We start from the raw sequence: 26224 nt of genomic DNA, 5'->3' as shown, positions 1-26224 counted from the left end.
TTGAGAAATCAGTTGCTAGCCATTTCAGAGCTCCCTTATATGTTATTTCTTGTTTCTCCCTTGCTGCTTTCAAAATTCTCCCTTTGTCTTTAAAACTTAGCATTTTAATTATGATGTGTCTTGGAGTAGGCCTCTTTGAATTCATCTTGACTGGGACCCTCTGTGCTTCCTAAGCCACTTGCATGGCTTTTCCCCTCTCCAAGTTTGGAAAGTTTTCTGTCATTATTTTTTCAAACAGTGTTTCTATCCCTTCTCCTTTTCTTCTCCTTCTGGTATCCTATGATTTGAATGTTTTTGTGTTTTATGTTGTCTTGCAGTTCCCTTAAGCTATCTTCATATTTTTTTAGTCTTTTTTTTTTCGTGCAGCTGCTCTATCTGTGTGCTTCTTTCTATCTTGTCTTTCAGCTCACTAATTCGGTCAGCTGCTTCATCAAGCCTGCTTATAGTTCCTTCTAGTGTGTTTTTTATTTCATAAATTATATTCTTCATTTCTTCCTGGTTCTTGTTTATAGTTTCTATTTCCTTTTTCATACTGTTGTAGTTCTCACTCAGTTCCTTGTAGTTGTCTATGAGTTCCTTGAGCATCCTTATAACCCTCCTTTTGAATTCTATATCTCATAGCTTGCCTCCTTTTCATTTAGCTCTTTTAATGAGGAGTCTTCTATTCCTTTTGATTGCAGGTTCTTTTTTGTCTCCCCATTTTAGGTGACTCCTTCCGTTTGTTTCTGTGTTTCCTTATGCTCTTCTTTGCTAGCTGCCTTTGTGAGGTGAACTTCTGTGGTAGGAGTTTAGTGGGATTTAGCAGTGTGGTCTCTTTGATCTCCTTGCCTGGATGCTCTAGGGTTACCCTTTCTTCTGGTCATGTGGGCTCTCTTATTGTACTTGGGCTTTAACTGTTTGTGGTTCCTTTGATGCTGGGTTCTCTCCTCCAACGGGTTTACTGGTTTTCACAACTCCCACCTAATCTTGTATGTGATCAGTGGCAGGGGGTAGGCAAAATGGATTGAGACAGCAGGAGAGTATTATATGGGATTTAAAGTACCAACAAGTATAAAAACAGATAGGAGATCCTTGGGAGAAGTACTTGGGTGATATTTCACCCAACTAGCCTCTTTTTATAAAAGGTGAAAAAGAGGTAAGACTCTCATTAGATGGGAGAAGGAATGTGATTTGAATCTAGAAAACAGGGCGGTTGTGTGAGGTTAGATGGTTAGATATAGTGAGAGTAAAAGAATAGAAACTATGCATAGTGGCTGAGAGGTTTTTTTTGTTTGTTTGTTTTTTGAGTAAATTCCTCTTGTTTGCTCCTGCCTTCTTAACAAGCATCGGCTTTTCACACAGCCCAACTTTATGACCAGTCCAGAGTAATCTGGGTGACGGCCCATCATGGCCCAATTCTTTTCCAGGTGTCACCTGGCTCTCCAATTTCTCTGGTAATGTCCTAGCTGGCAACCACAGTCAACCACAGTCCCAGCAGGGAAACACCACTACTATGCATCTGCCATTGCATCTTTTCCCCCACAGTGACTTCAAGCATCCAGGTCTTTTCTGTTGCAGGGCTGCCTTCTCTGCTCTGGGAGGGGAAGGAGCTGCAGAGTTACAAATGCTGATCCAACTCTCCTCCAAAACTTCTGTGGCAGCTGCTGACCACAACACCAGGCACCAGGCCAGGGACCAAAGCAGCCTTCGTCCCCTTGCAGGTCCCAGGAACCTCACTGTCCCAACACAATCTCCTTACTCTCTGTTTTTCAATGTCCTCTACAATTTTGGTTTCCAAACTTCATATAAGCTAGGACTCCATTGGCTGTTCGCTCTGTCCTTCAGGAGATCAGCTAGGTGTCCCATTTGGGAGCATGAGCAAGTGGTTTCAACTCCCACCTACCTCACTGCCATCTTCAGTAATCCAGCTCTAATAATTTGAGTTCTGTTCTTTTTATCTTTTTGAAGAAGTTGACTTTCAGAGAAAAGTCCCAGTGCTGAGAGTTTTCCAAGTTTTTTTATTTGCTTTTTTTATTTACCTTTTTTTAAGGTAACTGTGTAGATGAAGTCAATTTTACAAAAGGTATTTTAATATATGTATAAAAATGTTAGCCTTGCTTCCCTTTGCTGATCAAACAGAAGGACTGACTAATATTGATAAGAACATTCACAAACTAGAATGGGTACCTGAGAAAACACATATTGTCAAATTAGCAGTTTTTAAACTTATTTTCTGATTATGTTTGGTATAGATGTATGCTTTTTCTGCAGTTACATCTTTTTTTAAAAGATATCCTAAGTAATAGCTTCCCTGTCTCCCTTTCAGACTTGGTACCTGAAGCGCCATAGCATGGTCTTCCAGAGACTCAAGTTAGAGTCTCCGTGAGGGGGCCTGTCAGTCCTAGTCCAGGTGCTAGGATGGCACAATTTGTATACTTCCTTTTTCTGGCAGATCTACTCTGGGATGAGCCAACCGGTCTAATGGGCAAAAAATTTTTAACAGTTTTATGTTGTATGTTTTGTTTTTTTCACGCATATTTTCTCTCAGCCTAACCTGGTGCCTACATTGGTAAGAGCCCTACATACTAACACCTTTCCAGCGCCTGTTCAAAGACTGCCAATGGCATTGGACAGTCAGATGCTTCCTCCACTGACCATAGGCCTCATGAGCCATGCTTGTGTGCCACATGTAGCCAGGGGTCCTTGTGTATTGCTGGCTAGAGCCAGTGGCACTCAGGCCCAGGCTGCACTGAAGGCTGAAGAAGACATGAAGATTAGTATAATGCTGGCAGCTGCCAGAATGACCCTTTGAACCACGTCTTTGATGCTCTGGGCCCATAACCACACATCCAGGACTGACCTCCTTGTCTCGGAAGGCTTGACCAAGCTGGCTACTCTCAGTCATTCCTTTATTATTATTATTATTATTATTATTAATAATTTTATTTTTCTCCCTGTCACCCCCCACCTTTTTTCCCTTTCTGTTTGTTCTTTTCCATCATTGTCAACAAGTTAACATTTTATTTTTATTATTATTTTATTTTAATTGTTCAAATACAGTTTTCTGTCTTTTACTCCCATCCTAGCCCACCCACCCATCCCTCCCCACCTCCCTCCTGTTTCCACCCACCCTAGTTTTTGTCCATGTGTTTTTAATATTTATTCCTGTGAACCCTTCCTTTTTTCCCCTGAAATTCCCCTGAAATTCCCTCCCCTCTCCCCTCTGGTCACTGTCAGCAAGTTAACATTTTAAACTCTGTGGCCAAATGAATTGCTTATAAAATAAATATTTGAGGGATTTCTGAGTTTAGTTGCTACATTTTTTAGAAGAGCAAAAAAAGTGATATGGACTTTTACAAGCTTCCCCATTTTCTTTCTTTGTTTTTCTCCCCCACCCCTTCACCGAGCTCAATATATAAATCATGGTTCTGTGAAAACTTTGATTAGTAAGACATGTTACCTGACTTGATTTTCCTTCTCTCATGAATCATCCAAGCCCAATATTTTTCTCAAACTGTTTTCATGCTCCTTTTTGCCTGCCACCTGCAGTGGTTATATTCCACAGTAGTTTGTGTAGTTGTAGGTGAAGAACTCAAAAAGTGCTTTGGGATCCTTCACAATGAAAGGCACAAAGCCCAGGGGTTTTGCTGATGAAGAGTGCCTATAGGAGTCTGTGTGGAGTTTTGTAGCAGAAATCTTACCTGTCTGCTTGTGCAGGCAGCTGAACCATTTACCTTTGTGTTTACTTAGGTTTGATTTGAGAGGTCTTCATCATTTTTCCTGTTTTGTCTTGACCTGTATCAGATCAGAGTTAAACAAAGAAAAGAGTACTGCTTTCAAACAGGGAAATGGCGGCTGTTGGGCTTTCCTCTGAATTGGAAGCATATTTATGATAATCCTATAGACAATTAGTTTGACCAGCTAAAGTCCCTTTCTGGGCTGATATCCCTTGTTTCTGATCCTGAGTAATCAAATTTAAAGACTGCCCTGTGGTGATATTCTTGTTACGTATAGCCTGCTTTTCCTGCAGCCGTGTGCCTGGGATTTCTGTCCGTGACTGTTACAGATGCTAGTGTGCGTGTAAACATCTCTGGATACTGTTTGCCATTTGTTTCCAGTTCTGTTCCTAGCTCCTTGGCACTTGACTTTTCATAAATTCCCATGTTGGAAATGGCATTGTAGCTTAATAATGGGGTGGAGAACGGCACAAATTTCTTGAAAAGTGCTTCAGAGTTTGGGACTGTGCCAAGGACCCATAGAACATGCGGGGTTTTTAATATGCAAGAGTTGTAGAAACTGATGTTACAATATGATAATTTACAAATTATCATAGGTATATATTTGTAGGTATATATTTGGGCTGCATAGTCATTAAAATGAGATGATTATGTTACCAGCTAAGAGTGTGGTAGGAGCTCTCAGAATTCAGTGATCCAGTGAGATTGTAGTTACTTATAATTTCTGATGTTCTTCCCCTGCAGAAGAGAACTGTGGAAAGAGGACTCAGCCACAAGACATTTGGTCTTAGGTGTTGGTAAGGCCACAATATAAGTGTTTCCTTTTCATTTTATACTAGACCCCATGTTGATAACTACAAGTTTTAAGTGTTTTGTATGTGTTTTCAAGTTTGCAAGCAGGCTTCCTAAATAAAGTTTGATATCAATAAGGTTTGTTCCAAATAAGATACAAACCAACAGCAACTCTTATTTTATTATTTTATAAGAGGGTAAACTTTGAAAAGGTGGTGGGAGGTGGTCCTGTTCTTTTCAAATATTAAAAAAAAAATCACATGGAATGTTTTCAGAGATAGGAAGCAATCTATCCATTAAAAGATCGATGAGGTACTTTTGGTTTGGGTCCAACCAGCACAGGGAAAGCTGATTGGTGATTGGTGAAATAATTCAAATTGAGAGTGACTGACAGGCTTTGGTGATACTGCAGTGTTTTCAGTTGTTTCTCATTCTTTAATGCAAAGCAGAGAACAGAGATTCTTCAGTCCACACAGTGCTTCTCTAAACTGCAACAGAGCAAAAAGATAGGCAGCAAGACCCGGAAGGTAGACAGTGATGTCCGGAAACACTGGCCAATGTTCCTGGTGTCTATCAGGAAAAAGTAGAAGAAACCACCCCCCCGCCCTCCCTGCACACCCACCCTGGTCACCAAATCTATTCGAACTAGACCCATCAAACCTCAGGCCATCAAAAACTTGAAGAAGAAACAAAATCTTAAAAGGCTGTGGTTTATTGCAGGGCCTGAGGGAGGGGTGAGTGGGGGGAGGAGGAAGGATGCAGTCAGGAACTGCCAGAGTTTCTGACCCTGGCAGCTTGCTGTTTTTATAACGTGGTAATTGAGTTGAACAGAAAGTATCATAACAGGTCTCCCCCTCATCCTGGATTAGTGAACGACGGTGAAATAGTGACATCAGCATCCTGAACATACCCCAGTGGGCAGGGTTTGACTACTACTTCTGTTGTAATGGTGCTGTTTTGGATGTGGCCCAAAGCTTTGAAGTGGAGCCTGACCACTCAGATGCAGCAGCTTTGGTGAATACTAGTTAGGACGAGTCTTGCTCACCTCCACTCTGTCATCTTTGTATGAATCCAATGGGGAGTTGTGGGGTGGGGGGGGGCTTGTTTTGTTTTGTTTTGATCTTTTTTAAAACAGTTTTTACCTGATATTCATGAAAAGCAGTGAGTACCTAGAATGGTATGGTTAATGAAAGGAAATCCTGTTGAAGAAGGTGCATATCTTCTGGCCAGGCCCTCTGCTGGGAAAACAAAATCAAGTCTCAAATAATGCCTTTGTCATCGTACCCTCTAGTATTCTAGCTGTAGGACAGTACTGTATCATAGCCCTGTGACTGTAAACCATATGCCTGCTTACAATGTGTCATCATGACCATACTTGGTCAGAGCTGTTTCTAATGATGTTATTCCAGAATGTTTTCTTTCTAGATGATGATGGAGATGTTAATAAAAATGGTGCCAGGTACTGTAGGAGGGTGCAGCCAGAGGGTCCCCTAAAAGAAGGATTTGTAATGCGGTTCAGAGCTCAAGGTGTCCAGGAAATATTAGAAAGATATATAGGATGTCCTCACCCTCCACCACAACAGGTGTGAGTTGGGGGAAGGGACATATGGAGCAGGGCCATTCAGAGATGTTTTGCATAGCAACTAACCTTTGCAGCTAACCTCTTGTGTGGTCATTTAACACATCTATAACCTTTAACTGGTTGTGTAGATATGTTAAATAGCTGTGGCCATGCTCTGAGCCAGGGGGATGGAAGGAACTTCCTCCCAAGATGTAACTGGGAGGCAACTCCCCCTAGTTACAGTGCCTGCATGAGAGCTTGGAGATGACTGGCTCCACGACATGGGGCCACCTGTGCGCAGACTCATGATGGAGCCCCGTAAAGCTGGAAGGATATTTAAACCCAGATTGGGCAGCCATTGAAGAAAAGCACATGGCTGCAGCCATGTAAGGAGAACCACGTACTTTTGGCACGGGGGGGCCCCCCCGCACTGTAGCCATGAGAAGAATCACCATGCAGCTTTAGCAAAGAATCATCACGCAGCTTTAGCTGGAGATCCTGGCAACACAGCCGATGGTGCTGGGAACCGAGGAAGGCCTACCAGCCAAGCATGGATTATGGGAAGAACAGGGAGCTGCCTGAGCCATGGACTTCTATTTCTTTCCCTGAGATACAGTACCCCAGACTGGGCAAAGGGGGAAGGAAGGACTGTGTGTGTTTGTGGGTGTTTTAAGGGACTTTGGGATTTTGACAAAGCCATTAAGTCATTACTTTTAGTCTGTATAACTTGAATAAATAACTCCTTTGTTTTTCACCAATCTCTAACATGGAGAGGTATAATTCTCTGGCAAAGGGAAAGGTGAACCTAGTACAGGGAGACCCCAGGAGGAGTGGTAGCTTTAAAGTAATACAACTACTTGTACATACTCAATAAAAAGCCCACCATAACCAGCCAGGAAGAATCCGCCCTATAAGAATAGAGTCCCTCCAGCCCATGAGGCCAATCTCTGCTTGGAGTTGTCCTGCTCCCATGTTCTCTGCTATAAACTCTGGGTGTTCCGTTCAATTCTTTGTCCCAATCACTAAGAACCTGGTTACCTGTGCCCACCTGTGACAGTACCACAACAGTAATAGAACTTTGCTGTTTTCTGGGGATTTGTTTTTTGCCTTTTCTTTTAATGGAGTATGCTAAATGTCTATAATTTTGTTCAGATGACTGCAGAACCTGGAAAAGCGGTTGCTGCTATTGATGAACAACATACTGCTATTGGTATTTTTATGTAAATAAGTATATATACATATAATATTTATTTAGAATTTTTGGAAACTTTAACTGTACTGTCAACTTTGGAAAAACTGTCTTAGTTGTACTGTGTTGGGTTGGCATTGTACAGAAATTAACAGCTGCACAGGTCTAGAAACGTTCAACATAATTTCCTTCCATTTGTATAGGGGTAACACACTGTATTAAATATGTATGGTCTCAATCCACATGGGTTTGATTACAGAAACTAATAAAGTATTCTCTAAATAAAAAAATAAAAACAAACAAGCTCTCATTTTACACCATTGATTTTGTTAACTGATTTTATCATATATTGCCTTTATTATGTTGAAGTGTGTTCCCTCTATAACCAATTGTTTAAGAATTTTTATTATGAAAGAATATTGTAGTTTGCCAAATGCTTTTTTGCATCTATTCTTATGATTATGTGTTTTTTTCATTCTATTAAGATGATGTATTATAATTTCTTCAAAATTCAGTTTTCATTTATAGTTGACATAAAATATTATACTAGTTTCAGGTGTAACAACATAATGTCAATACACTTATATATCTTACAGTCCTAGCTGGTGTGGCTCAATGGGTTGAGTGTCAGCCTGTGAACCAAAGGATTGCCAGTTTGATTCCCAGTCTGGGCACATGGCTGAGTTGCATGCCAGGTCCCTGGTTGGGGACACATGAGAGGCAACCACACATTGATGTTTTTCTTCCTCTCATTCTCCCTCCCTTCCCCTCTCTAAAATTAATAAATAAAATTTTTTTTAAAAAATGCACATCTACCCTACAAAGTACTCAAAGAGCATACTGCCTATGTTTTATTTTGGGGGGTTTATGTTTTCAGGTCTTGTATTTATACATTTAATCCTTTTTAGGTTTATTTTCATATATGGTCTAAGGAAGCAGTCTAGTTTCACTTTTTTACATGTATCTGTTCAGTTTTCTCAACACCATTTATTGAAGACACCATTTTTACACTATATTCTTATTTAATTTGTCATAAACTAGTCAAACACAAGGGTGGATTTATTTTTTGGCTCTCTAATTCTGTTCTACTGGACTATGTGTGTTTTTATGCCAGTACCATGCTGTTTTGATTACCATAGCCTTATAGTATGGTTTGATACTAAGCAGCATGATACCTCAAACTGTGTTCTTCTTTGTCAATATTGCTGTGGCTATTCAGGGTCTTTTGTGTTTTCATATAAATTTCAGGATTATTTGTTCTAGTTCTGTGAAATATGACATTGGTATTTTGATATGGATCGCTTTAAATCTGAAGATTGCTTTGGGTAGTACAGACATTTTAATGATGTTAATTCTTTCTATCCATGAATACAGTATATGTGTTCACTTACTTGTACTTTCTTCAGTTTCTTCATTGTTAATAAGATTTCTGAGTCCAAGACTTTTACCTCTTTGATAAAGTTTATTCCTATGTATTTTATTGTTTTTTATGCAATTGTAAATGGAATTGTTTTCTTGATTTTTCTCTCTGTGAGTAAGTTATTGGTATATAAAATGCAACCAATTTCTGAAAATTAATTGTGTATTATGCTACCTTACTGAATTCATTTATTAGTCCTAATAGTTTTTGGTGGAATTTTTTAGGATTCTTTATAAACAAGGTTGAGCAAAAGTATGTATAGAAGAACCTGCAGGTTGTGATTATTACAATCACTTTATTAACTCAAAGGAATGTCAGTTTGTTTCATGTACCCACAACTGTAAAACTACTTTTGCCCATGCCTGTACAGTATCATGTCATTTGCAAATAAAGACAATTTTACCTCTCCTTTATGATTCAAATGCATTTATTTCTTTTACTTGACTGGTTATTATGGTTAGGATTTCCAATGCTACATTGAGTAAAAGTGGTGAAAATGAACATTCTTGTCTTGCTCATGATCTTAATGAAAAGATTTTTACAATTAAGGATGATGTTAGCTGTGGATTTTTTTAACATATGGCCTTTATAATCTTGAGGTATGTTCCCTTTAACTTCACTTTGGTGAGAGTTTTTACCATGAATGGATGTTGGATTTTGTCAAAGACTTTCTTTAAATCTATTTATATGATCATGTAATTTTCATTTTCATTTTCTTTATGCAGTGTTTCATGTTAATTGATTTGCCAATATCGAACCAAACCTGCATTCCAGGAATAAATCCCAACTGATCGTGGTGTATGGTCTTTTAATGTATTAGTGAATTCAGTTTGCTCATATGTAGTTGAGGATTTTTGCATCCATGTTCATCAGGAATACTGGCCTATAACTTACTCTTTTTTGTAGAATCTTTGTCTTATTCTGGTATTTAGACAATGTTGGCCTTAGAAAATGAGTATGGGAGCCTTCCCTCCTCTTCAATTTTAGGAACACTTCCAGAATGATAGGTATTTATCTCTCTTTGAATGCTTGGTAAAATTCATTTCTGAAGCCATCTGCTATAGACCTTTCATTTGCTGGAAGTTTTTTTTATTACTGACTTGATTTTCTTAGCCATAATTAGTTTGTTCAAGTTTTATGTTCCTTTTGGATACAGTCTTGGAAGACTACATGTTTGTAGGAAATGAATATTTTTTACAGGATGTCCCATTTGTTGGCATGTAATGTAGTATTTTCTATGTTCGTATTCTTTGGTGTAAATTGTCACTTGTCCACTTTCATTTTTGATTTTATTTATTGCTCCTTTCTTTTTTAAAATAAGCCTGTCTAAAGTTTTGTTTATTTTGTTTATCTTTTAAGAGAACCAGGTCTTGGCTTCACTGATCTTTTCTTATTTATTAGACTATTTTATTTATTTATGGTATGATCTTTATTATTTTCTTCCTGCTATTCACTTTACTCTTTGTTCTTCTTTTCCTAGTTTCTTAATGCATAATATTAGATTGTTTATTTGAGATTTTTCTTGTTTCTTGAGGTAGTCTTTTATTGCTAAGACTTCCCCTCTTGCAACTACTTTGGCTGTGTACTACGAATTTTTGTTGGTTGTATTTTTATTTTCATTTGTTGTTGTTGGGAACTGTCCTGCCTGGTTTTAGGAGCTGTAATCTCACCAACAGATGAAAAGGCCCCACAACTCAGGACCTTGGGACCATAAGCCACTAAAGAAACAAAACTTATCCTCCCAGAAGGGCCGCAGCCTCTACCCCCTTTACTTCACCCTGCTTGGCCCCTGGAGGATGGTGGATAATAAATGACAAGTAAGATTCCTCAAGAAAGGAACAACCTAAGACAGGCACGATCGCATAGGAGCCATCAGAGAAGGAGTTAGGGGATTGTGGAGGAGGGACAAAAAGACCCTCACCCTTCATAGCCTGAGTCCTCATTTTTATCTGTAAAAAGTCTCCTAATTTCTTCACTGCCTAGCTTCCCCTGCCTGACTCAGGCCTGAAACAATGCTGAAGGCGGGTGTAGCCCTGTGCTGGAACCAGTGGTTCCCAGTGGCAGGTGATCAGACCCAAGAAAGAATATATAAGTCTTGTGAAACCTGCTTTGCTAAGAATGTCCTCAATTTAAATGTTAGGGGTCCAAGCACAAAATCAGTTTGTTTCCCCAGGTTTTATGGCCAATTGGCATCACCCTGTCTACCAGACCCTGACTCAAAAGGACCCCTGTGGTCCCAGAAATGTTATCTGTAAACCATACCTCTTTTCTATGATATGCATTCTGATGCAAGCTAAACTCAATAAAAGTCCATTGATAGAGAGGCTCAAGACCTTCTTCCCTGGAAAACTGATCAGCCTTTCCTCCCCAAGCAGATCATGTCTTGGTAGACTTATTCTCAACCATGGCAGCCAGGGGAGCTCTACTGGAAAAAGCTCCCCCACATGTGTCAAGGCATCTTTTGATTTCTTCCTATCCATTCATTGTTAAGTAGCATGTTATTTAGCCTCCATGTGTTAGTGTGTTTTTTAGTTTTCTTCTTGTAAAATTCTAGTTTTATACCATTTTGGTTAGAGAGATGCTTGATGTGATTTCAGTCTTTTTAAATTTATTGAGACTTGCCTGACCAATGTAGCTCAGTTATTTGGGCATTATACCACAAAGCAAAAAAGTCTCTTGTTGATTCCCAGTCAAGGCACATGCCTGTGTTGTGGGCAGGTCCCTGGTCAAGGAGCATGTGAGAGGCAACCAATTGATGCATCCCTTACTCATGATGTTTCTCTCCCTTTCTCCTTCTCTCCCCCTCTCTCTAAGGATAATAAATAGAATCTTAAAATATAAATACATAAACAATAAATGTATTAAGACTTGTTTCATGGCCTAAATAAGGTCCATCTTGGAAAATGTTCATGTTCACTTGAAAAATGTACATTGTGCTGCTTCAGGGTGAAATGTCCTAAAAATATCAATAAGTCCATCCATGTAATGTGTCATTTAGGGGTACTGTCTCCTTGTTGACTTTCTATCTGGATGATCTAATTTTTGTTGATTTCACAGAAGTGTCAAGCCTCTTACTATTGTCTTACTGTCAATTTCTTCCTTCGTGTCCATTTTGCTTTATATATTTTAGGTGCTCCTATGATGGGTGTGTAAATGTTATAGGAGTTATATACTCTTGTTGTATTGATCTCTTTATCATTATAAATTGTTCTTGTTACTACATTTATTTTAAGGTCTATTTTGTCTGATATAAGTATTGCTATTCCAGTTTTTTTTTCATTTCCATTTGCATGAAATAAATTTTTCCATGCATTTACTTTCAGTCTGTGTGTGTCTCTCAATCTGAAGTGTGTCTTTAGGCAGCATATGTATGGGTTTGATATTTTTTATTTATTTAACCACCTTATGTACTTTGATTGGATTATATAGTACATTTATATTTTAAAATTACTGATAGGTATGTAATTATTGTCATTCTATTAATCGTATTGATTGTTTTCTATAGTTTTTCAATGTTTCCTTACTCTCCTGCTCTCTTCTCTGTATGTCAGTTTGTGTTTTTTGGTTTGTGTTTGCCAAGTGCTTCGTGTATATGTTTATAGCAGTCTATTTTAAATTTATGGTTACTTAAGTTTGAACGTATTCTAAAATACTGTAATTTTACTCATCCCTCCACTTTTAAGTTTTGTCATTGTTTTTTTCTATATGTATCCTTTAATTTATTGTTGTAATTAATGTGATCTTCCTATTTTGTTTTTCAAACATTTGTACTACCTTTATAGTTGGTTGATCTACAGCCTTTATTGTTTGCTCTTAACAGTGACATTTTTTCTTCCAGTGTTTTCTTATTCATATTTTTTATCTTTTCTTTCCAAAGAAGGTCCTTTAATGTTTTCTTGTAGTAATGGTATGGTGGTGATACATTCTTTTAGCTTTTTATCTCTGGGAAACTTCATTTTTCCTTTCACTTTATTTTATTTATTGTATTTTTCCATTACATTTATCTCCTTTACATCCCTCCCCCCACAATCACCATGCTGTTGTCCATGTCCACAAGTCCTTTCCCATTTTGCTCAGTCTCTCCACCCACTATACACACCCCCCATAGCTGTCATTCTGTTCTCTATCTATGAGTCTGTCTTTATCTTGCTTGTAGTTCAGTTTACCTTAGATTCCACATTTGAGTGAGACCATATGGTATCTGTCTTTTTCTCAATGGCTTATTTCATTTAGTCTAATGTTTCTCCAGGTCCATCCATGCTGTCACAAAGAGCAAAATTTTCTTCTTTTTTATAGCCAAGTACTATTCCATTGTGTAAATGTCCCATTGTTATTTTATCTACTTGTCTACTAATGGATATTGGGCTGTTTCTATATCTTGGCAATTGTAAATAACACTGCAATGAACACAGTAGTGTTTATGTTCTTTTGAATTAGTATTTTGGGTTCCTTAGGATGTATTTCCAGAAGTGGGATCACTGGGTCAAAAGACAGATCCATTTTTAATTTTTTTGAGCTATTTCCATACTGATTTTCACACTGGCTGAATCAATCTGCATTCCCATCAACATGGCAAAAGGATTCCCCTTTCTCCACATCCTCGCCAACACTTATTGTTTGCTGATTTATTATTCATAGCCATTCTGACTGGTGTGAGGTGATATCTCATTGAGGTTTTTATTTGCATTTCTCTGATGACTACTGATGTTTACCATCTTTTCATATGCCTATTGGCCATCTGTATGTTCTCTTTGGTGAAGTCTCTATTCAGGTCTTTTGCCCATTTTTTAATTGGAATTTTTTTTGGTGTTCAGTTTATAAGTTCTTTATAAACTTTGGATATTAACTCCTTGTCAGATGGATGAGAGAATATGTCCTCCTATTCCATGGTTTGTCTTTTCATTTTGTTGATGATCTTCCTTGCTGTGAAAAAAGTTTTAGTCTGATATAGGTCAATTTGTTTATTTTCTCTTTTGTATCCCTCACCTGAGGAATATAGAAGGTAAAATATTGCTATGAGCAATGTCCACGATTTTGCTGACTGTTTTTTTTCTAGAATTTTTTATGGTTTTGGGTCTAACATTAAGTCTCTAATCCATTTTGAATTTATTCTTGTGTGTGGAGAATAAAGGTGGTCTAGTTTATTTTCTGCATGTATCTCCCCAATTTTTCTAACATCATTTATTGAATATACACTATCTTTACCCTTTGTATGCACTTGCTTCCTCTGCTAATATTAATTGACTATAAAAGTGTGGGTTTGTTTCTGGAGTCTCTATTCTGTTCTGGTCAATGTATCTATTTTTATGTCAGAATGAAGCTGTTTTGATGACGATGGCCTTATAATATTTTTTTGATATTTGCATGATTCCTCCAACTTGTTCTTCTGTCTCAGGATTGCTATTGTCATGTGGGGCCTTTTGTAGTTCCATATAAATTTTTGAAATATTTGTTCTAGTTCTGTGAAATATATCATTGGTATCTTGATAGGAATGCACTGAATCTAAAACATTGCTTTAGGTAGCATGGACATTTTAATGATATTATTCTTCCTATCCATGAACATGGTATGTACTTCCAGTTATTTATATCTTCTTCAATTTCTTTCTTATAATTTTCTGAGTACAGGTCCTTTACCTCCTTGGTTTAGATTTATTCCTAGGTATTTTATTCTTTTGAAAAAATTGTGAATAGAATTGTTTTCTTAATTTCCCTTTCTGTTAGTTCATTATTAACATATAAAATTGCAACTGACTTCTAGATATTATTTTGTATCCTGCTACTTTGCTGAATCTATTTATCAGTTCTAGTAGTTTTCTTGGTGGAACCTTTAGGGTTCTCCATGTATGGTATCATGTCATCTACAAATAAAGACAGCTTTACTCCTCCATTTCCAACTTGGATGCCTTTTATTTCTTCTTCTTGTCTGGTTGCTGTGGCTAGGACTTCCAGGACTATGTTGAATAAAGATGTGAAAGCCAACATCCCTATCTTGTTCCTGATCTTAAGGGAAATTCTTGTAGTTTTTGCCATTGATTATAATGCTGACAGTGTATTTGGTATATAAGGACTTTATTATGTTTAGGTATGTTCTCTCTATTCTCACTTTCTGAGAGTGCTTATCACAATTGGGTGCTGAATTTTATCAACTCCTTTTCCTGTGTCCATTGATATTATCTTATGGTTTTACCCTTCATTTTGTTTATGTGGTGTATCACACATTGATTTGTGACTGTTGTAAAAACTTTGCATTTCTGAATTAAACCCTACTTGATTATGGCATATAATCTTTTTGATGTATTTGGTTTATTAATATTTTGTTGAGGATTTTAACATCTATTTTGGCAGGCATATTGGCCTATCATTTTCTTTTTTCTAGTATCCTTATCTGGTTTTGCAATTAGGATAATGCTGTACTCATAAAATGATTTTGGGAGTCTTTCCTCCTCCTCATTTTTTTTTTGAAATAGTTTAAGAAGGAGAGGTGTTATTTCTTCTCAGAATGTTTGATAAAATTCACCTGTGAAGCTATCCATTCCAAGGCTGTTGTTTGTTTGGAGTTTTTAAATTACTGCTTCAAATCCCCTAGGTATAATTTGTCTATTCAGATTATCTGATTCTTCTGATTTAGTTTTGGAAGAGTGTGTGTTTCTAAGAATCTATCCATTTCGCCTAAGTTGTCCAGTTTGTTGTCATATAGTTGTTCACAATATTTTCTTAAATCCATTGTATTTCTTTGGTGTCAGTTGTCATTTCTCCTCTTTAGTTTCTGATTTATTTATTTATTTGGGTTCTTTCTCTTTTTTCTTGATGAGTCAGTTAAATGTTTTGTCAATCTTGTTTGCCTTTTCAAGAACCAGTTCATGGATTCATTGATCTTTTGTATCCTTTTTTACTCTACTTCATTTATTTCTGCTCTGATCTTTATTATTTCTTCCTTCTACTCACTTTGGTCTTGTTTGTTGTTCTTTTTCAAGTTCCTTTAAGTGTAAAGTTAGACTGATTATTTGAGCTTTTTCTTGCTTTTTGAGATAGGCCTGTAATCCTATGAATTTCCCTCTTAGGACTGCTTTCCTTGTGTCCCACAGATTTTGGATTGTTGTGTCCTCATTTTCATTTGTTTCAAGGTATCTTTTTATTTCTTCCTTGATCTTGCTGTTGACCTATTCATTGTTTAAAATGTTATTTAGTTTCCATGTCTTAGTGTATTTTTCAGTTTTCTTCTTGTGATTGATTTCTAATTTTATAGCACTGTGGTCACAGAGGTTGCTTGATATGATTTCAGTCTTTTTTAATTTAGTGAGACTTGTTTGTGTCCTAACATGTGGTCTATCCTAGAAGACATTCCATGTGCACATTGAAAAATGTGTATTCTGCTGCTTTGAGATGAAATGCTCTGTAGATATCAATTAAATCCATTTTGATCTAGTATGTTGTTTAGGGCCTCTGCTTCCTGTTGATTATCCATCTGAAAGACCTATCTATTGAAGTTAAGAGGGTGTTAAAATCCCTGATATGACTGTATTTATGTTTATCTCTCCCTTTATGTCCATCAAGATTTGCTTTACATATTTAAGTGCACCTATATGGGGTGCATCAATGTTTGTTACAGTTATATCCTCTTGTTGGATTGTTCCCTTTATCATTATGTAGTGTCCTTTTTTGTCTCTTACTAGCACCTTGATTTTTGAAGCCTATTTTAGTGGTTGTAATTATTGCCACACTAGCTTTTCTGGCTCACATTTCATTTGCATCAAATACTCTTTTCTATCCATTTGTTTTTAGTATGTGTGTTTCCATTGATCTGAGGTGTATCTTCTTTGAGACAGAATATGTATGGGTCTTATTTTCTTATCCATTCAGTTATCCTGTGTCTTTTGATTGAAGCACTTAAGCCATTTACATTTAAAGTGGTTTATTGAAACATACATATTTATTGCCAATTTATTTTTAACTCTTTTCCTATGTTTTTCTTTTCTTTTTTCTTCTTCTTAAAGTAAGCCCTTTCACATTAGTGCAGTACTGGTTTGGTGTTTTCAAACACCTTTAGCTTTTTTGTGTGTGTAGGAAGCTTTTTATTTCTCCTTAAATTTTAAATGGTAGTCTTGCTGGGCAAAGTAGCTGTAGTTGTAGGTCCTTGCTTTTCCTCACCTTGAATATTTCCTGCCAGTCCCCTGTGGCATGAAATATTTATGTTGAGAAATCAGATGACAATCTTTAGAGCTCCCTTGTAAGTAACTAACCACATTTCTATTGTGTCATTTAAGATCCTCTTGTCTTTAAGCTTTGATATTTTAATTATGGTGTATCTTTGTGTAGGCCTTCTTAGGTCTGTCTTGTTTGGGACTCTCCCCATTTGCTGGACTTGTGTTTTTTTTTCCTTATCAGATAAGGGAAGTTTTTGGTCATTCTCTCTTCAAATCAGTTCTCTTTTTCAAAATGTATTTTAGAGATTATGCTATTACAGTTGTCCCATTTGTTTCTCCCCTACATTCCCCTCTACCCTGTACCCTACTCCCCACCAGGGTTCATGTTCATAGGTCATATATATAAGTTCTTTGGCTTCTTAACTTCCCATACTATTCTTAACCTCCCCCTGTCTATTTTGTACCTATCATTTATGCTTCTTATTCCCTGTACCTTTTCCCCAATTCTCCCTCCTTCCCCTCCCCTTTTGATAACACTCTATGTGATCTCTATTTCTGTGAATCTGTTCTTGTTCTAATTGTTTGCTTAGTTTGTTTTTGTTTTTGTATTTTTTAGGTTTGGTTGTTGTTAGTTGTGAGTTTGTTGTCATTTTACTGTTAGTATTTTTTATCTTCTTCTTAGATAGATAAGTCCCTTTAACATTTCACATAATAAAGGATTGATAATGACAAACTCCTTTAACTTTACCTTATGTAGGAGATCTTTCTCTGTCTTTACATTCTAAATGATAGCTTTGCTGGATAGAGTAATCTTGGATGCAGGTTGTTGCCTTTCATAACTTCAGATACTTCTTTCCAGCCCCTTCTTCCCAGAATGGTTTCTTTTGAGAAATCAGCTGGTAGTCTAATGGGAAATCTTTTGTAGCTGACTGTCTCCTTTTCTCTTGCTGCTTTTAAGATTCTCTCCTTATCTTTAATCTTGGCTAATGTAATTATTATGTGTCTTGGTGTGTGCTTCCTTGGGTCCAACTTCTATGGGATTCTCTGAGCTTCCTAGACTGTCTGGAAGTCTATTTCCTTTGCCAGATTGGGGAAGTTCTCTTTCATTATTTTGTCAAATAAGTTTTCAATTTCTTGGTCTCCCTTTTCTCCTTCTGGCATCCCTATGATTCAGATGTTGGAACATTTAAAGTTGTTCCAAAGGTTCCTAAGCCTCTCCTCACTTTTTTTTTTTTTTTTGCATTCTTGTTTTTTCATTCTGTTCTGGTTGAATGTTTATTTCTTCCTTCTGCTTCAAATTGTTGATTTGAGTCCCAGGTTCCTTCCCTTCACTGTTGGTTCCCTGCATATTTTTTTAATTTCACTTTTCATAGCCTTTACTTCTTCTATTTTGCAACCATGCTCAACCATTTCTGTGAGCACTCTGCTTACCAGTGTTTAGAACTCTGCATCTGATAGGTTGGATATCTCCTCATTGCTTAGTTCTTTTCCTAAAATATTGATCTGTTGTTTCATTAGGACCACATTTCTTTGTGTCGGCACACCTGTTACATTGTAAAGAGGCAGAGCCTTAGGTATTCACCAGGACAGGGCAAAACAACTTGGTTTGTTGTGGCACTCTATGTAAGAAAGGGGTCAATGCAGCTTGCTCAGCTCTCGCGCAGCTTTCAGTCACAATCCCCTCTAGCCACAAGCAAATTGGGCCTTTCTGTTCCCAATTCCTGAGTGGGTGGGCTTGTGTATGTTCTACAACCCCGTGGGTCCCTCCAATGAACTCTCTTATGAGGCTAGGAGTTTCTCCCAGAAGCCATAACCCCCTCATGTTTTCAAGCCAGAGGTTTTGAGGCTTCAGTTTCCCACACCGGAACCCTGGGTTGTGTTGTCTGTCTCACTCTCCAGTTGTTTCTCCTGACTTATCCCCAGGTGAATATGGAACTGCCAGGTCAACCAGCTACCACCTTGTCTGGCTTGGTTTGTCGCTTTGCCGCATGTCCTCTCTGCCCTAGCTGCATGTCTTTGCCCCTTCCACCAGTCCAGATGAATGTTTCTGCTTTAACTTCTTGGTTTTCAGACTTCGATATAGTTCAATTTTCTCAAAGTTCTGGTTGGTTTTGGTTTTTATATTGGTTGTTGTCCTTTTGGTTGTACAAGGAATCAAAGCATATCTACCTATGCCTAAATATTGGCCAGGAGTCCTCAAAGGAGGCAGATTTAACAGAGGAGCTCATTACTGCAAACAGACATGTGCTAGAACTCTCAGGCACTGCTCTCAGCTTAGAGGACTGTACCCTATATGCTCATAAGGAGGGATTCCTTATTGATAAGACAAGAAAGAATGGGAGGAAACCAAAGAAAAGGCAGAAGTCCTAATGGCCTAATTGAAGTGAAAAGATATCTCAGGTGAAGGAAAACTTTCTACTATTTCAGGTACATATGTGGCATCTCTGGTATAAAAAGGACAAAGAACTCTATCACCCGAGAACAAGGGGGTTCAAAGTATTGAACAACACAAGAAGGAGGTGAGATAGAAAAACAAAAAGTACAGCATCAACAATTGACTAGTGCCTTTCCTCTCAATGGCTTAATGCAAGCTGTTCTTGAAATTCTCCAAAATTATTCAGGAGCTCAAACCACACTCTACTTTTTACGATGGCTGAGTGTGTTTTTAAACAACCTGACTGCAGGACACTTGGAAAAACTGAATGAGAAGAAAAATGCTTTGTGGTCACTAATACAAACAGAAAAGCAAAAGGCGCCAAACAGCAACAACCTACTAGGTTGGCAAAAAGAAATAGAAGTGAACTCCAAAGAGATTAATGACTTTACCCTGGGAACTGAGCAACTTCTCAGAAAAGTTGGCCAAATTTATGAATCTCTAGAAGTTTCTCTAGAAGAAGTTTCTGCCACAAAAGATAAACTTTTCCTCTCCCTTCCCCAGATTGCTGCAGATCTGCTGATATCTGATGTTCCCATTGAGCTGATGGATGGGGATGCTTCCTATGTGCCTCTAAGGTGGGCAGCAGCTCCTTTTGACAAGGTATCTGAGAACCTTGGAAACAAGGCTATTTGTTCTCTCCATCCTTGGCCTACAGAGTTCAGGGAAGTCCACCCTGCTAAATGCACTTTTTGGGTTGCAGTTCACTGTCAGTGCTGGGAGGTGTACCTGGGGGCCTACATGCAGCTGCTGAAAGTAGAGGAGACTTTCACAGAGGAACTGGGCTTTGACTTTGTGCTTGTTGTGGACACAGAAGGACTTTGGGCCCCAGAACTCAGCAACAAATCCAAGAATCGTGACAATGAGTTGGCAGCTTTTGTCATTGGACTTGGAAACTTCACTCTGATCAATATTTTTGGAAATGCAAGAAATGCAAGATATTCTACAAATAGTTGTCCAAGTTTTATGCAGATGAAACAAGTAAAAATCTCACCTACTTGCCTCTTTATCCACCAGAATGTGGGGGAAGTCACAGCTGAAGACCACGGTATGGAAGGACAAAGGAGATTAGAACAGAAACTAGATGAAATATCAGCAACAGCTGCAGAACAAGAGTAGGGTTCAGGTATAAATCACTTCAGTGATGTCATTAAGTTTGATGCCAATACTCACATCCACTATTTTTCTCACCTCTGGGATGGTGACCCCCCAGTGTTCCTTCCTAATCCTCATTACAGCCACAATGTCCAGGAATTGAAAAGTAGAATTCTTATGACTGTCAAAGAGGACTTTAGGGGAGGCATTATGAATGTATCAGATGTAAAATTCTGAGTTCAAGATTTGTGAAGATCCCCAGTGAATGAAATTGTTTTAAATTTTAGGAACACCAGAGGGAACATGGCAATGAGCAAATTAGAAACCATGTATAATTCTGGACTTGGAATCTCAGGAGCCATATGCTAGACTTGCAGAACCAACTGATTAACCAGATTAAGAATGGAAAATTCAACCCTGATTGGTGTGGCTCAGTGGATTGAGTGTGGATTTGTGAACCAGAGGGTTGCTAGTTCAATTCCCAGTCGGGGCACAAGCCTGGGTTTCTGGCCAGGTTGCTATTTGAGGGCTCATGAGAGGCAAACACACATTGATACTTCTCTCCTTCTTTTAAAAAAAGGAAAAGAAAGGATGGAAAAATCCAGACACTCACAACAAGCACATGTTAGGCGGTATTTTCAGAAAAGTATGAAGCCATCAAGCAAGAACTTGAAAAATATTTTAATGAAGATCCAGAGAATGGAATACTGATTCAGTGGAAAGAAAATTTTGAAAATGAACCACAAAGAGGCACTTATTTAAGACATCAAAAAGTAAGTCGAGGACATATTAGCTATAAAAAGAATCAAGAAACACTAGATAACAAAAAATCAGTTATGAAAAGAAATTATTAGAAAGAAGCAAAAATTGGCTTTAAGTGTAAAGGACAAAGAAATGAATGAGGAAGAGCTATTTGTGAAATTCAATCAAGTTTGAGAAAAATGCATCTATTCTGTGTCCTCAACACTCCCTCCAGTCACAGAGCCTAACATTGATGTGAATTCTGAAGGCATTCTCTTTTATTATTTTATAAAAGAGACAGACATGGTGAACATACTGAAGAAGAATAATGGAAAAATATTTCAAATAAATTATAATGAACATATAAAGAACAGACATATGAGGAACATATATGACCAAAATATATTACGTAATTTGAAGGCCAATAGAAGTATACAATGAGGAGTCAATAAAAGCAACTACTGACCACGTTGTTTCAAGATTTGATGAAACTCTTGACAACATTCAGAGGCAACAGCATGATTATAATCCAAATTATTTCCATGAAATCCTGAGAATAGAATAGGTGGTTAAATCTGCATGTATTGGGGAAAGACACACATTTACAAGTAAATAAAATTGACTTATCTATGTGCTTATTCCACAGAGCATCAGAAAAGTTTAATGCGTAAGGCATTTAAAAGAGCAAATAATCCTGTAAGCTATCTGGAAAACAAGAAAAGTGATTTCTTCATGAGTTTTAAGATCTCTTGTCAAGGAGCAAGCTCAGTCACATTTGTTGATTTTCTGTGGAACAAACTCACTCCTGCTTCCTCTACCACCATTTGGGAAAAAAATGGTCCTTAAAATTGCTGGGGACATGTAAGCTACTTGCCCAGCATTCAGTGGAGACATGACTAACCTGAAGAAACATGTTCTTTTCTCTCTGGCAGAAAAAGAAAAATTTGATGATTACTGGGAGTACATTCATAATTCAGAATCATTTTTTAAGGAATTGCATTCAAAATCCTATTAAAAGGCATTGTGTAGACCAAAGAAGTAAAAAAATAAAAACTTATTAAAACTTAGAAAAAATAAATTTAGATGGCATCAAGAATACCATCCATAGCAACAGCTAAGATAAAAACAGCACTGTGTCTGGATGGTTGGATTTGTTCTGTGATCACCTGGGGAGTAACTTGATCTTTCCATGAAAAGACTCCTTGAACACCAGGAGATAAAAGATACTGAGTTTCTCAAAGAAGCTGTTAGTGAAGCTTTGGATCCTGCAATGAACAAAATAGAAAAGGAGTGTTCGACTAAGCCTGTAAAAGAAATGTTTCCTGAAATCCAGAAAATAATCTCAGCATCTCTGTGACTGCTGGAAACAGTGTCTCTTCTGTATAGCAATTTGCACAAACACAATCTGTTCATATGATAGAGAGTACAATGTTCCTTTCCATCATCTTTCAGCTGTCTATGGATACAGATGGGTTCATACAGATCACTTTTACTTTGATTAATGTGCTAGTTCAATAGCAAGTGATCCTATATTTGTTTTGAATGATGATCGTAAATTGCTGTTTAAGAAGTACTGAGAGGCAGTAGGGGAATATGCCACATGGAGTATCACCCCAGAAACATCTGCCCAGCCATACTGGAAATGGTATTGTCTGTCACTTCAGATCAAACCTAGAAGGAAAATATCAGAAAAAATTTATAGGCAGAAGTGAAATCCCTGATGCCTGGACAAAAATCACAAAGCAGGATGTGCTTGATGACTTGAAAAAGTAATAATACTCAATGACCACAAAAGAGTACCAGAATCTGATCAAGAGTCACCAAATGTAAACAATCCTAAAATACCTTTTTCTAACCCTGACAACCTTCATTATTTACATTCTTCAAAAGAAACAGCTAACTATAAATCAATCAACATTTCAAGAGTTGAAGATTTTCTGTTGAAAGGACTTTTTCTTTGTCTCATTTTCTTCTAGCTTAAAAACAAATTACTAAAATATAGCAACAGTGTAGTAAAAATCAAATTTAATCCATTCCTTATTCATATTTTAAGCTAATATTCAGAATGTTGTTTTATTTTAAAACATATAAAACATATAAATTTCTGAGAAAGTCATTCTAATAGAGGGAAATCAAAATCACACTGCAGACATTACAAATTTCTATGGATTAACTGTATAGATGTTTCAAACCAATCAAATATAGTTGTAGGCTAGAAGCTACAAATTGCCCTTTTTCAGTGTTTTTATTTATCCTCAGAAATTATGAGGGAAAGTTACCAAACTTTCAATGAAAAAATATTCATGGAAAGTCCATGATTCCCTAGCATAGTGATATTTAGACATTCTCTTCTAGAAAAGAATAACACAAGAGACCTGACAAGAATATAGCCTGTGTCCATTTAGAAAACATTATGAAGCAAATATGAAAAATAGAAATGAAATCACTGTTTTTCTCATTTAACCATCACCTTCTTTTTCTCTGGTATTTTCACAGTTCTATGTGTATAATTTTTTTTAAATGAGTCACAAGAGTTTAGGTATTCATAGCCTGGTCCTTTGCACAAATATAAGAGGATGGCTTTTTGAACAAAATATATTAGCAGATGAAAAGAGCCTTTCTAGTATAGGCTGTGGAAAAGGTCTGGTTAGGTTATACCATTAATGATTTTAAAAAACTATTCCTTCAAGTATAAAATATGAAAGAGCATATACTATTTAGGTTCTGATATTTCAATAAGAAATTATTTCTACGCATTAAAATGTAAGGAAATGCTTAATTCCAGAACAGGTGCCCTTAGGATTTTCACACTTTTTGTGCCATATGGTCATGATCAGAATAAAAATTAAAAAATCCCTAAAGTTAACCAGGAATCTGAGAGGAGAAATGAATAGCTATTCTGCAAACCTACATTTCCTGAAACAATGATTTATGCTGGATTATCAAAGCCAATAATTTAAAGAAATCCTGATACAATGAAGAAAATTTCTGCATATCAGACCATCCACTGGCTTTCATTTACAGGCACATACTGTACTCCTCCCTAGCCAGTGAAAACAGTCCAAAGAACAGAAGTAAAAAAATTTGGATCTTCAGAGCTAGAAGATAGAAGTGCCAATCCAGCTATTTTTGTACCCTCAGTTTGAAGTCCAGTGACCCATGTCTCCAGAAGAAATCCTGAGAGAGAAAAATTATAATGAGAACAAGTTTTCATGAACAGTAGCATTTCCCCTTGTTCTCTGGAAAATAGTCTCAGTAAGAGTTGGAAGGTGTAATAGACCATCCTGCCTAGTGTGGGCCCAGCCCCCAGTGGCAAACATTTACTGCAAAATAACTTCCTAAAATCCATGCTAAACCTTCCAAGGGCCAGTGTAACTGGTTCAGTCACTTTTGCCTTTTCATTTGCAAATATCCCTCTTCTGTGATGTGATTAGCAGCATTCTCTCCTTTGTTTTCTGTATAAGGTAACCACCTAAAGCAAACTCAGTGGATAGTAAAATGATGTCCATCATGTAATGTGCCGGGAGATAGAAATAAAGGCCTGTCATGGCAGAGGCCGTGGCTTTTGCTCCTCTTGAGAGAAAAGCCATGCTGTCCCTTTTCCTCCACCAGACTTGGGAGTCTGTGTGAATTCCTCATTTTATCCATAATGACACAGACACTGCAGGCCAGTGTCTGCATCAGGAAGGTCCTCTGAATATAAAGTTCAAATGGTGACAGAAACAGAACCCCAGCATAACATTACTGCATCCTTGAAAACTGTAATGTTCAGTTAACATTTGCCAGATGCCTTTTTAAATTTGTTTAATAAATCCATAATAGCCTTTAAGAAGTATTATATATCGTAACTCATACATTAACTTTGATTTTTCAACCCAAAATTGTTGTGTATAAAAATATCTTTGATAAATTTCTCAGGCATTTAAACAGTGTGATTATTAAATGAGATTCACAGACTGTGCTCAACAGACCCAAAAAACTGGCAAGAAGTATATTGGGATAGAGAAAAGATGACTGCATAGGAATGGAGCTTTCTGTTATAGTAGTGGAGAAAGTAAAGCTGCTGACAAGGTGAGATCAGGATTATGGGGATTATAGTGTTGTTGGATTGGGGTTTCTGAGAGAGGATCCCTCAGGGCCAGTGGGTAGGAAGAATGGAGTTGATAGAGATAAGAATTACATGATCATCAAGAGTGGGAGACCCAGGGCACAGGTGTAGATCACAGGATTAGAGGAACCAGAGCTGTAAAGTTAGTAGAGTAAGGTTCACATGGTCTGTTGAATGGGTCTCCCAAGAGTCATTGAAAGTGAAGAACATAGAAATTGGAGTTGGGGGGTCACCACATCAGAGGATTTAGGGGATTTCCAGAGTAAGTTAAGCAAGAGATCCTAAGTGCAGTGGGGAAGAAGGAGCCTTTAAGATTGAGGCTAGGAGGGTGATGATTTCTGAAACAATATCAAACCATATAAATGTGAGTTCCTTAAATAAAAATGAAAATTTGCACTGAGAAATTTTGAAGGAGTTCTCTGTCTGAGAGAGAAGTTATAAATATGAGAGAGTCTAGAAATGGGGTGTGTTAGGGACAAAATATGTATGTCTTCCCAAATTCACTGTTGAAATCCTAACTCCCAATGTGATTTGGAGAAGGGGGCCTTGGGAAATAATTAGGTTGAAATGAGTTCAAAGGGTCTTGTCCTCATGATGGAATCAGCGCCCTTATGAGAAGAGACACCAAACAGATCCCTATCCCTTCAACTGCATGAACACAGGTAAGGTGTCAAAGAGCAATATGGTGGCCAAGTAGAGAACCTTCACCAGTAACCAAATCAGCCAGAATCTTGATGTCAAATGCTCCAGAACTATGAGGGACAAATTTCTTGATCTAAGACACCCAGTCAATGGTTCTGTTACTGTGGCCTTAGCTGACTGCCACCAGGTGTGACTACAAACTGACTCCCTCAAGTATTGGCAGGTCCTCATTTGGGCTATGGGGAAAGATATACAAAAATTATGAATTTTTCCATTCACTCAAAATTATAGTTCTCTTTAATCATTGTAACCCTTCACTAAGGTCTGCAAAAGCCATATAGGCCTTTATGGTAGTGCTTGAGTGAACAAGGCCCTGAAA

General features: G+C 37.5%; 1 pseudogene; it reads left to right on the top strand.

The window, feature by feature from the left end:
* Window positions 1–22870, top strand: part of LOC114498947 — an 82122-nt pseudogene extending 59252 nt beyond the window's left edge.
* The last annotated feature ends 3354 nt before the right edge of the window (window positions 22871–26224 follow it).

Source organism: Phyllostomus discolor, chromosome 6 (assembly GCF_004126475.2).
Source record: "Phyllostomus discolor isolate MPI-MPIP mPhyDis1 chromosome 6, mPhyDis1.pri.v3, whole genome shotgun sequence".
In the NCBI taxonomy this organism is placed as follows: Eukaryota; Metazoa; Chordata; class Mammalia; order Chiroptera; family Phyllostomidae; genus Phyllostomus; species Phyllostomus discolor.
This window is presented reverse-complemented; position numbering and strand designations above follow the sequence as displayed.